This window comes from Haliotis rufescens, unplaced genomic scaffold (genome assembly GCF_023055435.1).
Source record: "Haliotis rufescens isolate VD_foot unplaced genomic scaffold, xgHalRufe1.0.p SCAF_103, whole genome shotgun sequence".
Taxonomy (NCBI): Eukaryota; Metazoa; Mollusca; class Gastropoda; order Lepetellida; family Haliotidae; genus Haliotis; species Haliotis rufescens.
The window spans coordinates 894,596-910,652 of record NW_025963784.1 but is presented as its reverse complement, the minus strand read 5'-3'; the positions used below and the strand labels follow the sequence as shown (position 1 = coordinate 910,652).

General features: G+C 38.2%; 1 long non-coding RNA gene across 1 annotated transcript; it reads left to right on the top strand.

Moving 5' to 3' along the window:
- Positions 1 to 795: 795 nt before the first annotated feature.
- LOC124114985 lies at positions 796 to 14,110 on the top strand. The gene is made up of 4 exons (XR_007219860.1): positions 796 to 927; positions 9,386 to 9,600; positions 13,596 to 13,644; positions 13,771 to 14,110. It is a non-coding gene; the product is annotated as an uncharacterized LOC124114985 (long non-coding RNA).
- The last annotated feature ends 1,947 nt before the right edge of the window (positions 14,111 to 16,057 follow it).

Below are 16,057 nucleotides of genomic sequence, written 5' to 3'. Positions count from 1 at the left end.
GTTTTGATTTTTATACAATAGGATATTTTCTAACCAAAACAAAATAGATTTATATGTTTACTTTTTTAACAATATCCTTTGACGACAGGTGATGTTTGCAAATATTGCAAAAAATGAAGCATAGGAAGATAAATATCACCAACAAATGTATTATGTGAAGAAATAATATATCATAGCCTTAAATGTGACAATCTAGTTATATCCAATATATTATAAAACGAGTTTATTATGCTTTATGATGGCGTGGACAATCATGAAATTGTCGTTGAAATATAAACATGTCAATGATATTACAGCTTACAGCTGCGTAACTGAAATGATTTTTGTTGTTGTTGATTAATTATGCAGGTCTTAAATTTCAACATTTCAGAACAGGATGATATGTGTGATAGTATTTAAGATGTTGTGTTATTAAGTAGCAATCTTGGCCTGTAACCTTAGACTCATATTAAGTACCCAAAGACAGATATTGGCGTGAGTAAAGCTTACTCTACAGCCGATCATTAAGATAAGCAACTGAACATGTAACTGAACTGATTGCAAATGTGACAGGAACCACACTAATGATTCATGTACGCAAACATAAAATCGCGTTGTAGACAATATAATGTAACACGATTACATTCAATATCTAACGCTTACTTATACCATCACTACACATGCAATTCACTCCCCTCATTTCAAATCCAAGATCATACACTTGTATCCGGGATCCGAAATCCGCTATTTCTCGTCCAAAGCGATATTCCCCGTCGTCGAAGGGGAATCCCCTTTCTAACCACTATAAGTACATGTAGTACCCTGGTGCACATTCTATTCCAGCTTTACAAGCGATGAACAGTTTCCATATCAGGAGTAGATGCAGTCATAGTGTTTACACTTAACATGGGAAATGTTCTTTGATGTTGGCCTGGATGTCGGTATCAGGTAGGTCTAAGACATTTTTAAATAACCATTGCTTCCTTTACCTGTTAATGTTTTGAGGTACAGTGTAATATTTACATAATCAAAGCTTTATTAGGTCAATTGCACTATAGCAAAATTTGAATTGGGTGTTGTGCTCGTGTGCATATTAGTAATAACTTCAGGCTTACCTCCCTCACCAAGTTGACACGTATTGATAAAGGCTTAATTTAAGTGCGTGAATTGTTTTAACACCACTTTGGACGGGACTGCCTAAAAGTCGGGCCAAGAAAAGTCGGGCCGGGTCGAGCCAGCGGGTAATACTAAAAATGGATTGCAGAATAATAAAACGAAACGTGCATATCTAGGCAAATCTCAAATGTCCAGAAACGGATAGTTTTGCTCATTTAATTGAGTTTGAATCAAAATGTATCTTCAGCAATGTAATGAACTGATAATTATAGCTACATACCGAGAGTTCATACCGAAAAGTCAGTGTTTTGACTGTGTCTTTACTTTGATGAGAAGGTTTCTCACCGACACTAACGTGCAGGGGTGTGATGTCCTGGGCAGGAATTCGAAATGACAGTGTTTTGACTACTCTTCTTTCATTAATTAACATGTTTGGCATACCTAATTAACCTTTACTAATTCATGTTAAACCAACACAGGATGTTTTCTGCAAGTGGATATTCGCGAATGTCATAGGACTGACACGACACGTGTTAATAACTGTCAAAGCGCTTCTAAAAATACAACACATACTTTACATCTATAGACTAATTATAATATCATATCTACCTATATAACACTGAAGTGTCTCATATTGCAGTAGAAAACACGGTGCTGAAAAGTGAAGCCTTTTTCCCTCTACATTCTCTCTATCAGAAGTGCGTTGCTTGTGTTGGGTCCGACTTGGCCCGGGATGTCAAAATCAACTTTAAAAACAGAGATGCATCTTCAAATGTGTTTACATCTATAGATTAGTGTTATATCTACCTATATTCCACTTTATAATGTCACGGTACATCGTATTTAAAGAAAACAAGGTGCTCAAAGTCAAGCATTTTCACTGTATTTTCTTAAGAAAATCTCTGTCAGAAGTGTTCGGTCCGACTTGGCCCGGGCTCTCAAAATCAACTTAAACCTCACAGATGTATCATCAAATGGATTCACATCTTTAGATTAGTATTATATCTACCTAAATACCACTTATAGTGTCTCAGATCGATGTACATAAAGAAAACAAGGGGCTCAAAGTGAAGCCCTTTTCCCTTTACATTCTCAACATAGTCTCTATCAGAAGTGTTTTACTTGTGTTGGGTCCGACTTGGCCCGGGCGGTCAAAATCAACTTTAAACACACAGATGTATCTTCAAATGTGTTTACATCTATAGATTAGTGTTATATCTACCTTTGTACCACTTTATAATGTCACAGTTTATCGCATTTAAAGAAAACCATGAGTTCAAAGTGAAGCCCTTTTTCCTCTACATTCTCAACATGACTAGTATTATATGTACCTATATAACACTTAATAATGTCGCACGATAACTCAAAGAAAACTGGTCTGTTAAAGTCGAGCACTTAGGTAGGTTATTGTGTTTTTAGATGCGTTTTATTAGTTCCGTTTTGATTGAGAATACGCCTGAGGCCTTGAAGTTTTCTAGTTTATTTTGTTGGTTAAGTATTGCTTCTAGAGTGAGAGCCTTGTTTAGATTGAGGGTGGTTTGTTATGTGGTTCGATGTGTTAGGTAGTGTGTGCAGTGGATGAGTGCGTGTTCTGGGGTTTCTAGTTGTTTGCAGTGTGGACAGTTACCTGTAGTGTGTTTTTTTTATATTTTTTAGGGGGTTATTTAGGTTGGCGTGTCCTGTTTGGAGTTTAGTGATTACTCTGTCGATTTTTTTTATGGATGGAGAATTTTTGGTTTGGTTAGTGGTTGGCTGAGCAAAGTTAATCGAATTACTTTCGTGACGTATTTTAGGCCTGCCATACAGTTCCTGAAACAAATATATACAATACAGCCGATGTAAGTCAATCATATTTGGCAAGACTAGATTACGGCAGTTATATAGTTTATCAATATAATCAAACAATTGTTTTATTTTTGTAAAATATATGTTCATTTCAGAAACTAGATGTTAGTCTAGCCAGCGGTCTAAACTCGCATTAATTTGGTTACACGTTTCATGATTTACAGTATTCGTGAAGAATATGTAAAAATTAGCCACAATTAGAGCGTTTGGTAGGAGTAGAGGGATTGGTAAGCATAGACTTGTTAAGTATTTTATGATATTCATGATAGCTCAAAAGAAAATTTGACTTATGTTTGTAGTACACCCCAAAAAGAGGGATAACACAAGTGATATATTGAGATGACATGACATACTTGCGTGTATAAACTACTATCAAACAGTCCGGACAACAGGTGTTTGCATAGAGGTGAGCGTATCCTGCACCACCGGTGGAACAAACACACGCAAAGGCAAGTTAGTTGTTAAACCCGAAAAACACGGAAACGATTAGCACAAGTCAAAACAGACAATTTCATCGGACATAACGCCATTTGCTACTTCTGTGGTAGTCACCAATCAACCCATTTATACTTCATAAAATAGCTTTAACCCTTATAAAGCTTTTGAGAAATTCAACAGTATGGGTTTGGTCTGACAAAGCAAGAAGCACAAATGGGGAATGTTTCGGCCAATGATTAGAGTATTCTTGCAAGTCTAAGGGTCCAACAGGAGGTATTTCTGCTACATGCTATTTCAAAACCCAAAGGTATTAATGAGATTGACCTGGATAGCCTTTTCGCATCTGATAATATTAACATTATCACTGAAGATCTGACTTGTAGACTTAAAGACATATTTGATAAATACATTCCAACTAAAACTGTCACAATACAAACAAAGGATCCTCTATGGATAAATAACGAGATACGCTCTCTTATTAGGAAACGTAATCGTATTCACAAAATTGCTAAAAACAGATACTGACCGTCAGATTGGGAAAAATTTAGGCTTTGCAGGAATAAAGTAATATCATCAGTCAGAATAGCCAAAAGAGCTCATGAACTAAAAATAGATAACATCATAAATACTTCATATGGTACTAAGATCTGGTGGCGACTAGTTAAAAAATATGTCAAAACGCACACCGAAAATTCGTCGTTTCCGTCAATAGTATCAAATAATGTTTTATATGATGATATTGAAGATATTACCAATGTCCTAAATGAATTTTTCACTGACCAAGCAAGAGTAAGAAATCCCGATTCTGACCTTGCATCTATTGGACCATATACAATCGACGATCCATTACTATCTGTGAATTTAAATCAAGAAGAAGTTCAAGATATTCTTCTTTCTGTAGATACAACTAAGGCAACAGGGCCAGATGGTATAGGTAACAAGTTACTTAAATTAACAGCGACTCGTCTAGCTCCGATCCTGACAAAATTATTTAACTTGTCGCTCAGTAACAAAACCTTCTCGTTAGTTTGGAAACAAGCATCAGTAACACCAATTCACAAAAAGGCGATGTACACGAATGCTCAAACTATAGACCTGTAGCACTTACATGTTGCTTAGCCAAAAAATTTGAAAAGTGTATACTCAAATATGTGTTTAACTTTTTCAGAGAAAACGAATTGTTGAAAAATTTACAGTCGGGATTCGTGCCTGGCGATTCCCCATCTTATCAACTGACTTTCCTATATAATCTTATTGCTAGGGCATTAGACGAAGGTAAAGAAATCAGAGCTGTTTTTTGTGATGTCAGCAAAGCCTTTGAAAAGTATGGCACAAAGGAATTATTCATAAACTCAATGCTTACGGTATCCAAGGTGATCGTTTGAAATGGTTTGAAAGCTACTTAGAACATAGAGTCCAAAAAGTAGTCATTAATGGTTATACCTCAGAATCAAAATTTGTACAAGCTGGGGTCCCCCAAGGGTCAGTCCTTGGACCACTCCTTTTTATTGTTTATATAAATGACATTGTCGAAGGTATCGAGAGTAATATACGCCTGTTCGCAGACGATACATCTATATATGTCATCATTATTGATCAAATCTCTGCAGCAAATTGTATCAACAATGATTTGGCAAAAATCTCAAACAAGGCCCAAAAATGGCAAGTAGGTTTCAATCCCGATAAGACCAAAACTATAACATTCAGTCGCAAAGTCAATTCTGGTTTTAGACCAAACTTATACATGGAGAGTACTGTTATTGAAGAAGTACAAAGTCATAAACATTTAGGAATTACACTTCAATTTGATTGTCCATGGAAAATACACATTAACGAAATTACTAGAAAAATCAGTCCAATGATCAACTGCCGAAGGAGCTTTAAATACAGGCTAACAAGAAATACGCTTGAAACTATGTACACATCTTTTATCCTACCAAACTTCGACTACTGCTGTCATATTTGGGACAACTGTACAAACGAACAATCATTTTTACTCGAGAATTTACATTTGGACGCATTGAGAACTATTTGTGGTGCGGTTCGGGGTACCAGTCATGTTAAAATTTATAACGAAACAAACTTTCAGTCCTTAAAAGAACGACGACACCGCTTCAAATTGATTACATTTTACAAAATGAAAAACAGTATTTCACCCGTATATCTCAACGATCTCATTCCAAGTCCAGTCTCTGAAAATAGCAATTATAACCTTAGAAATATATTTAACATACAAACAATCAAATGTAGAACCCAGACCTATGATAAATCATTTCTTCCGGATACGATTAATTTGTGGAACGCTCTACCCAATGAAGTTACTAATTCTTGCTCATTAAAAGAATTCAAATCCTTAATTAATCGTTCTGATACAATTATTAATAATTTTGACCTAAAATACGGTCATAGATCATGCCAAATTGTCCACTGTCTCCTTAGGCTCGGCTGCAGTGACCTAAACGCTGATAAGTTCAGACGACATGTATCAGACATATCAGACTGCACTTGTGGGTATCACTTTGAAGACGCAATTCACTTTTTCTATACCTGTCAAAAATACCATAATATCAGAAACACTATGTACCTCTACACCCATGGGTATGATTTAAAAACGGTATTACATGGCAATAGTTCAGTTAGCAGTTCTACAAACATGACTATTCTTAAATCAGTTCACGATTTCATTGTCAAAAACAAAAGATTCGAGTAGCTTAATTTTATGCATGTAGTAACTGCTATATCTTATTTCACAGACACCACTTGTACTGGCTTCATATATTTCATTTGTGCATTTATTATGTTTATGTTTAGCACTATTTTGCATATAATCTGATATATAACCAGCTGTTGTAAAGTTATTACCTGGAGAGGTATTTACATAAGCAAGTTTTGCTTGTTTACCGATCCAGATTTCTTTTGAAATAAAAATATGTTCAAACCAAAACCCAAAATTCAGAGGGATATATATGAAAAGAAAAATTGAAATAATACAAATATAAATTCCTTCCAGGTGAAGGCTATCACTTGAAATCAAATTAACAAAGCAGATTTTAGTCAATGACACATCGCTTGGGGTAGAAGTTCATCTCTGTCACCATGCTATGGTATTTCTGGAAAGGAAAGTTAACTTACAAAGTTGTAATAAACGTGAAAGGCTTAATGTTGCTGATTAAGCGCAAAGATATAAACTCTTACTGACTGCTCAGTAACATTCATGTAATATTAGTAATATTCAAATAAGTGTGCTTGTTCCAGGTGTGTGTGACGTAGGTACATATATATACTAGCCACATACAGAAACTGTGCACGGAGAAATATAGATATAAGGGCACACCGTCCACATATGAAATATAGGTTTGAACACAACAATTATTGGAGACAGGCAAACGCTCATGCACGTGCCATGCGATATGACGTCATTGATGGGGGCCTATGAACGTGCAATGTGTTACTGCACGTGCACCCTGTGCAGCTGTACACAGAAAGTGCAACTCAAAATTCGCTGTCGCTTTGGAAAGCATGATCTGTGGTCGTTCAAAAATTCAAAACTTCTCAGGGGCAGACACAAGCATATCACAAGCAAATCATGCCAAGATTGACAGCTGTACAGCGTCATGAAGCCATTGGAATGATCCGAGCGGGAAGGTGGCAACAACAGGTGGCAACACATTTCCAATGCCATCGTAACACGATATCGGCATTGGTGAGGCGTTATCAGAACACAAATGACGTTGCCGACCACCCACGTTGAGGACGTCCCCGAGTAACGACGCCAGGACAGGACAGATGGATTCGAGTTACACATCTCCGACACAGGTTCCAAACGGCAGTAACGACGTCCCAGACAATTCCTGGACTGCGCCGTATCCAACCCAACACTGTCAGGAATCGTTTACGTCAGTACGGGATTCGACCACGACGCCCTGCCATACGTCCCACCCTGACACACCGTCATCGCGTCAACCGTCTAAGATGATGTCGAAATCATGTTCGCCAACCTCGAATATGGTGGAGAAATGTTGTCTTTACAGATGAATCGAGGTTCAACATTTCCCACAGTGACGGGCGCCAACGTGTCTACCGGCGTTTGGGAGAACGTTATGCACGCAACTTTATTGTGGAGAGGAATCGTTTTGGAGTTGGCTCTTGATGATTTGGGGTGGGATAACCGCACGGCACCGAACCCCTATTGGTTGTTCAGGGCAATCTCACCGGTGTTGGCTACAGAGATCAGATTCTGAGGCCTGTGGTCATTCCTTTCCTGCAACGACATGGCCCGGGATTGACATTTCAACAGGACAACCCTCGTCCTCACACGGCTAGGGTCGCAATGGATTTCCTTCACCATAACAATGTCATTATACTGCCATGGCCTGCAAATTGTCCAGATCTCTCCCCAATAGAGCATGTGTGGGATGAAATGGAGCGCCGTCTGCGTCGTCTTCCACATCCTCCAGATAACGTCCGTGACTTGGCACAGGATTTGAGGAGGATATGGCAGGCCATTCCCCAGGCCTTCCATGTCCATTTGGTGGACTCCATGCGTCGCCGATGCACTGCTGTGATTCACGCACAGGGTGGTCATACCCGTTATTGACTTTGTGGCTTTGTCGTTTGACCCCTACTCAATTTTGATCTTCTGACGTCATCGTAACAGATGTTGTTCAGGTCCCGTTGACATTTTCTTATGGTCCGATCATTCAGCTGCTACAGCGTCTGCATCATTTTGTTCTTGCTGTGTTGTATTTCAATCCAGAATATATTTTCTCCGTGCACAGTTTCTTTATGTGGCCAGTATATAAGCGTATAGAAGAAACGTCAACAAACTTGTAACTATGTATAAAATAATAAATAAGCCATGTTCTTCATATATAACTGATCTTATACCACCAGCTGTGTCACAGAAGGTCAGTTATAATCTCAGAAACCGCCATGATTTTGTAGTTCCATTTGCACGGACATCTACGTTTTAAAGGTCTTATAGTATAGATACATTAGGCCAATGGAATAATCTAGCATCAGGAATCAGGGATAATCCGTCAATATGTTATTTTAAAGCTGTCGCATCTGAGCAGCCTACATCACCACCTATGCACTATAATGCGGTGGGAGATCTACAAACATATTGCACACTAGATTGAGACACAATTGTAGCACACTAAATTCCAACCTGTTTCGTGTTAATTATCTGATACTATTTCCTGTTAATGCGGAGCTCCTTGTGAAAATTCATTCCATTTCTTCTTCCAATGTACCTTATATGATGATATTAGGGAGACATTACTGACAGCTATCGATAATCTTGGAGGACAAACAACTCTAATTTGTATTCTTTTTGTGATCCAAGACAAATTTATAGAAACGACTAACAGATTCAGTAGCTAGCATATTATTGTTTCCAAACTGTTAATCATTAATATTGTTAAATCTATATACAACACTAACATGTATAATATTAGCATATGTATGAGATGCACACTGTCTTCACTTTCCAGCATATTGTACATATCCTTCATATGAGCACTGTATATACATTTATATTGCGCACTATGTTTCCACAATGTGATGCTTCAACTGTAAATTGTTAATTTTCATTATGCAATATTATTTAAAACTGTATATAGGGAGAAGGTGGTAATAAGTACTGCACTTGTGCCCAATCCCTTGCATGGTCATGTATTATGATCAGGGTCCATTGGTATCCCTTCAGCAAGTGCGAATCAGGTCCTAACACATCTGTTTTGTCATGTATCACGCGCTATACAGTCGAACCTCGCTTATCCGGACAATTTTCTAACCAGAAGTCCTTCCCCTACCTCATTTCTACCGAGGCATATGTGAAATGAATGGCAAAAATATGATTTATGAAGGATCTACCAATTACTAATAAAATACATTGTGCTGTACAGACTAACACAGCATGCTGTGACAGCGCGCTGCATTATTAAAACGGCTGAAGAAATGCATTTGTAGCCTAGTTTAGACTATAGACTTGTTTTGTGTACAGATACGACGGCGAGGTTGGGGCAACCTGACACACATGAGCATCAATAGACATGTTTACCTGTACTAGTTGAGAGCCAAGGTTGAAGTCATCCATGTGTGAAAAATGCTGTCTTTGTCGAACTGCATTATTAAAGTACATCAAGCTGAGACATCATATGCGTTCATCACAGTTTGTGACGGATTACGGATACCAACGAACTAGCACTTGTTTGGCAGGTAGGTTTTGTTCAGATTTATTATCTTGTTCTCTCTCTACCCTCTACTTCCTTAATCACAATTTAAATCCTAAATCGACTTTCGGGCCCAACACTGTGGCAATTTACGACCCTCTGTTTCTGTATTTACTTGAGCTCATTTCCCCTAAGGTTTACACATCTCATAAGACTAAGTCATCAATGATGTCAAAGCTGTCTGTCATGTTTCTTATGAACAGTTTATGAAGCTAAACAATGTCCAAGTGACTTAAACACAAAAACACTTCTGACAGAGATTTTCTTAAAAAAATACAGTAAAAATGCTTAACTTTGAGCACCCTGTTTTTCTTTAAATACGATGTACCGTGACATTATAAAGTGGTATGTAGGTAGATATAACACTAATCTATAGATGTAAACACATTTGAAGATACATCTGTGTGTTTAAAGTTTATTTTGACCGCCCGGGCCAAGTCGGACCCAACACAAGCCAAACACTTCTGATAACTACTATGTTGAGAATGTAGAGGGAAAAGGGCTTGACTTTGAGCTCCTTGTTTTCTTTAATTACAGCGATCTGAGACACTATAAAGTGGTATTTAGGTAGATAGTATACTAGTTTATAGATTTGAATCCATTTGAAGATACGTCTGTGTGTTTAAAGATGATTTTGACCGCCCGGGCCAAGTCGGACCCAACACAAGCCAAACACTTCTGATAACTACTATGTTGAGAATGTAGAGGGAAAAGGGCTTGACTTTGAGCTCCTTGTTTTCTTTAATTACAGCGATCTGAGACACTATAAAGTAGTATTTAGGTGGATATAATACTAATCTGTAGATGTGAATCCATTTGATGATACATTTGTGAGGTTTAAGTTGATTTTGACAGCCCGGGCCAAGTCGGACCGAACACTTCTGACAGAGATTTTCTTAAGAAAATACAGCAAAAATGCTTCATTTTGAGCCCCTTGTTTTCTTTAAATACGATGTACCGTGACATAATAAAGTGGTATATAGGAAGATATAACACTAATCTATAGAGGTAAACACATTTGAAGATACGTCTCTGTGTTTAAAGTTGATTTTGACCGCCCGGGCCAAGTCGGACCCAACACAAGCCAAACACTTCTGATAACTACTATGTTGAGAATGTAGAGGGAAAAGGGCTTGACTTTGAGCTCCTTGTTTTCTTTAATTACAGCGATCTGAGACACTATAAAGTGGTATTTAGGTAGATAGTATACTAGTTTATAGATTTGAATCCATTTGAAGATACGTCTGTGTGTTTAAAGATGATTTTAACCGCCCGGGCCAAGTCGGACCCAACACAAGCAAAGCACTTCTGATAACTACTATGTTGAGAATGTAGAGGGAAAAGGGCTTTACTTTGAGCCCCTTGTTTTCTTTAACTACAGCGATCTGAGACACTATAAAGTAGTATTTAGGTGGATATAATACTAATCTATAGATGTGAATCCATTTGATGATACATCTGTGAGGTTTAAGTTGATTTTGAGAGCCCGGGCCAAGTCGGACCGAACACTTCTGACAGAGATTTTCTTAAGAAAATACAGCAAAAATGCTTCATTTTGAGCCCCTTGTTTTCTTTAAATACGATGTACCGTGACATAATAAAGTGGTATATAGGTAGATATAATACTAATCTAATCATATGAAGCCATTTGATGATACATCTGTGAGGTTTAAGTTGATTTTGACAGCCCGGGCAAAGTCGGCCTAAACACTTCTGACATAGATTTTCTTAAGAAAATACAGTAAAAATGCTTGACTTTGAGCACCTTGTTTTCTTTAAATACGATGTACGTGACATTATAAAGTGGTATATAGGTAGATATAATACCAATCTATAGATGTAAACACATTTGAAGATAAATCTGTGTGTTTAAAGTTGATTTTGACCGCCCGGGCCAAGTCGGACCCAACACAAGCCAAACACTTCTGATAGAGACTATGTTGAGAATGCAGAGGGAAAAGGGCTTTACTTTGAGCACCTTGTTTTCTTTAAGTACAGCGATCTGAGACACTATAAAGTGGTATTTAGGTAGATAGAACACTAATCTATAGATGTGAATCCATTTGATGATACGTCTGTGAGGTTTAAGTTCATTTTGACAGCCGGGGCCAGGTCGGACCGAACACTTCTGACATAGATTTTCTTAAGAGAATACAGTAAAAATGCTTCACCTTAACGGCGCAGATTTCTTTTTAATGCGATACACCTGGACATTATAAAGTGGTGTATAGGTAGATATAATCCTAATCTATAGATGTAAACACATTTCAAGATACATCTGTGTGTTTAAAGTTGATTTTGACCGCCCGGGCCAAGTGGGACCCAACACAAGCCAAACACTTCTGTTGAGAATGTAGAGGGAAAAGTCGGAACCGAACACTTCTGACATAGATTTTCTTAAGAGAATACAGCAAAAATGTTTCACTTTAACGGCGCAGATTTCTTTAAAAGCGATACACCTGGACATTATAAAGTGGTGTATAGGTAGTTATAATACTAATCTATAGATGTAAACACATTTGATGATACATCTGTGTGTTTAAAGTTGATCTTGACCGCCCGGGCCAAGTCGGACCCAACACAAGCAAAACACTTCTGATAAAGTCTACGTTGAGAATGTAGAGGGAAAACGGCTTCACTTTGAGCACCTTGTTTTCTTTAAGTACAGCCATCTGTGACATTATAAAGTGGTAATTAGGTAGATTATAACACTAATCTATGGATGTAAACACATTTGAAGATACATCTGTCAGGTTTAAGTTTATTTTGATAGCCCGGGCCAAGTCGGACCGAACACTTCTGACATAGATTTTCTTAAGAGAATACAGCAAAAATGTTTCACTTTAACGGCACAGATTTCTTTAAATGCGATACACCTGGACATTATGAAGTAGTGTATAGGTAGATAGAACACTAATCTATAGAGGTAAACACATTTGAAGATACATCTGTGTGTTAAAAGTTGATTTTGACCGCCCGGGCCAAGTGGGACCCAACACAAGCCAAACACTTCTGATAGAGACTATGTTGAGAATGTAGAGGGAAAAGGGCTTCACTTTGAGCACCTTGTTTTCTTGATATACCGCGATCTGAGACACTATAAAGTGGTATATAGGTAGATATAATACTAATCTATAGATGTGAATCCATTTGATGATACATCTTTGAAGTTTAAGTTGATTTTGACCGCCCGGGCCAAGTCGGAGCGAACTGTGTGACTGTTGAGAGTATAGGGAGAAGAGAGCAACTTTAACCAACGTGTCTGCTTTAAATACAGTGACGTTATAAAGTAGTATTTACTTAGATATAGTACTATCCTATAATATAAACGCCATGCCGATAGATGGAAATTCGTATCACGATATCTGAAAGTATTTGATACGTGTCAAATCTTATTTCGTTTAACGATTGCTCTTTTACATGTTACCTAGATCAGCGACGCTAACACATAGCTCCACTTTCCAGTTTTCAAGTGATTTACTCCGAATTACTTAATTATGCTGCACGTTTTGGATTGGTGATTGTTCAGTAATGTCATGTGTGTATGTTGCAGCAATAATATGTAGGTATGATCGCCGATAATGAAGTAATTAGCCAATAACACTTTGGCCCGTCTTGGCCCGGCCCGGCCCGACTTTTAGGCAATCCCAGTTATATCACGGAGTGTCGACTTAGTGTGGGAGGAAATCCCGAAATGATGCAGGTCTCAAACGTTTACCCAGAGCACGGGTATGCCGCTGACAAAACCTAGAAACATATAGGCACCAATGGACGCAAGTCTGCACAACAAATTGCGGCACCTCAGACGACTGGGCCCCACGTCTTGATATAAATGTAATACCGTTAACCAATACACACTCACTACTATAACATGAACCCTTTAAACCCTACTCACTTATACTGAACAATTTATATGTTCATTATTTTGTACATCTTTATTCCATATTTACAGTTAGAAAAATGTTAACATTTCCATTACAGCGACTAGACACTGAACCGGTTAACCACAATCAAGAGAGAGACAGACAAGGTTCGTTAGCCGTTCCGAAAGATACTCAGAATGAGGTTACTGCTCATGTAGCATTTCTCAAATCATTTGATCATGCAAGATTCCATTTAATGTTAATCACATATTAATAAAAACATGTTTTCCTAGGTTTATCACACCGCAACTCGCCATACGATGTTGACGAGGAAACACTAATGATTACTGTTTCAAGATCAGATCTTGTGGCAAGACATATCGGTTTCGGGTTTGAGGTCCTCGGCGCAGAACTTGGACATTCTCTCATTATAATAGAGCAAATCAAAGCTGCACACCCTCTCTCACTTTATATGCAGATCTTATACATGCTTGCCAAGTGGAAGGAGAAGAACGGGAGATCTGCCACCAGACTGGTCCTCGTCAGAGTGTTGTGGAGATGCAATGGCAGATGTACCATTGAGTGGGAGGAAATTCTCAACATCCTTCAGGCATCATCATCTGTGCCAGTTAACTAAATCTAAGAATGTTGCCCGAGGGCCTTCTTTATCCCATCTACCGATTACCTTGTGACATAACTGACCCCTTGTCCTGTGGTTTCTTGGGAAAACAAGCGGCAACATAGAACATTTGCCTGTTTCATTGGCGGAACAAAGCAGAGGTGTGCACTAACTCTTTCCATGCCTTTACAAGTTGAAGTTAGGAGGTGGGATTCGTGTTTTTTACACAGAAATCATGATTTCTTCCCACAAAGAGTTTTAATGTCTCATAAATAAAGATTGTTTTCGTGTAAATATTTGTGTATGACTTGTTGATATTTACACATATTGTATGTATTTGTATTTTCTCTAACAAATAAAGTTTGTTTACGAGTAAATATGTGTTCATGTCCTGTTGAAAGATACGGAATAGGTAGAACATTTTAAAGTAGGTCGACATTAATAATAGTATTGTATCTAATTGTTTTGACACGGATAAGCTGGTCCCTGATGAGCGGATATGTTTACGTGATGCAGACGGGATCCACAATCCAGAATTTGACAACCCGTACAATCCATATTTTCTATGTATGTCATAGATAACTACTGTGCTTGTGTCTATGCAGCATAAGTCATTATACTTAATCATACCACACATCATTGCTTCAATAAGTGGGAGTTATATGTCTTAAGCACAGTGTTGATGGAGCCATACTTGCAGTGGTGAGACGTTGAGTAATAATCGATGTGTCTGTCCAAAGTGAAGTCGATCCATATCATGAATATTCGCCTATGCAGAGCGAGTGTGAATTAAACGTAAGCATTTATGTTAGGCAAGAATAGTTTCCTTAACACCCACCCACGTGACTCCTATACCTACTAAGTAGGAAATCGGAAAATCCGAAATCCGAAATCCGCTATGTCATGCCCGAACATTGTTTGTATCACATATTTCCTCTACCCTATCGTCTGGGGATCCATGGTCTGTAAAGTACAAATTATACACTTCATTTCTGTTCACAAACCACATGAATCATGTTCATCAATATTAAACGGAAAATGTTTTTAACACGGTATTGTTTGTGTCCAGGGTATATTCTTAATTACCGTTGCAAAAAATGTATCTCTAAATGTGCTTCTAATAAATCGTTGAATGTTGTTGAGTCATGTTCATGAGGGGACACGGGTGGCCCAGTCGTCTAAGGCGCCGCGATTCGCTGTGCAGAGTTGCGTCCCTTGGGCACGCCAGAAACCTATGATTGTGGGTTGGAATCCTGGTTCGCCCCGATTATGTTTCTAGATTTGTCAGCACCATACCCGTGCTCGTGGGTTTCACCGAAGTGGTAAACGTCTAAGACCTGCGTCACTTCGGGCTTTCCTCCCACATTAAGCTGACACGCCACGATATAACTGGAATACTGTTAAATGTGGCGTTAAACCCAACTCTCTCACTCACTCATGTTCATGAGTGAATTGATATACTAGGGTCTTAACGATGTAAGCAAGTCTATCAATAGCAGCAATGCGACAACGACTTACCCTGTCGAACACTAAAAAGGGATACAGGCCGTCAGCACTGTAGTGGCGATTTATAACAGAAAATGATTCAATCTCAGGTGTAAATGACGGAGAGCTATCCGAATTATTTTATTATTTCAGGAATGTTTGGATGGCGCTATATATATGTGTACAATTCGAAATATCCGAATGTATGTTTATGTTAATTCAACGAATAAACCTGAAAGATACGGAACTGGCCTATCACTTCAAATATCAAAGCGCAGACATAGGCTTCTTATATCTCATCAATATGAAAATAGTGAACAGCATTTCAATGAAATAAACAACTGCTACATTTTGACAGATACTCCAGTATCTCGTTTCGCAATATTGTTGTGCCCCGTGGGGATTCCGGTTTTATATTCCGGGCACTTATATTATACCCAGGGCACAGTGAACACCAAACTTAAAAGGATCCCCTT